Source organism: Gossypium hirsutum, chromosome A08 (assembly GCF_007990345.1).
Source record: "Gossypium hirsutum isolate 1008001.06 chromosome A08, Gossypium_hirsutum_v2.1, whole genome shotgun sequence".
In the NCBI taxonomy this organism is placed as follows: Eukaryota; Viridiplantae; Streptophyta; class Magnoliopsida; order Malvales; family Malvaceae; genus Gossypium; species Gossypium hirsutum.
In genome coordinates, this window is record NC_053431.1 from 47,231,993 (window position 1) to 47,232,901 (window position 909).

Genomic DNA, 909 nt, shown 5'->3' on the forward strand with positions numbered 1-909 from the left:
GGAGTCGGACACGAGATGTTAACAAACTTTGAAAATTTTTCCAGACACTGCCCAGTCTGAGTACTAGTCGCTCAAAATCAATCTTGAGTTCACAACTCGAAAATCAGTTTTGTGATTTTTCCCTGAAACTAGACTCATGTCCCCACCTATGTATTTTTTTCTAGAATTTTTGGTCGGGCCAATTAGTACAGTTTATTAGTCAAAGTCTCCATGTTACAGGAGTCGACTACACTGACCTTTTCCCATTACGACTTGGATATCTCTCTGCACAGAGCTTCAATACTGATGCCGTTTGTTTCTATGGAAACTAGACTCAGAGAGGAATCCATACATATATGGTATGACCCCTAATTATCTCTGGTCAATTTATAGTGAATTTCCAAAGTCGGAACAGGGAATCCAGAAACTGTTCTGGCCCTGTTCCACAAGAACCCGAATATCTCTTACTGTACTGTTCCTATGATTGTTTCGTTACTTCCATATGAAAGTAGATTCATCAAGGTTCGATTACATAATTTATTCACTATTTAATTCCACTCCTACGAATTCTTGTGATTTTTCCAATCCACACCACTGCTGCTATCAGCTTCTGTTTTCAAAGTAAACCTTACCTAATTTGGGGTTTCATGGACCAACTAGGGCCTTGTCATACATAAGCCCACATATGATCATACTTAGCCATTCCAGTGGCTGATCATTTGCTCAACACTTCCATTCCAACTATAGTTACATCATGAAACCATCTATACATTCATAAACACGAATGGTCTAATGCCATACTCCACTTCTACAAGCCATTTCGAATGGCTGTACACTTATACATTTCATAAAGTACTCGAAAAACAACAATGGGTAGTCCTATACATGCCATATCAAGATTCAACCAAAATAGTACCCAAAAGAGCCTTT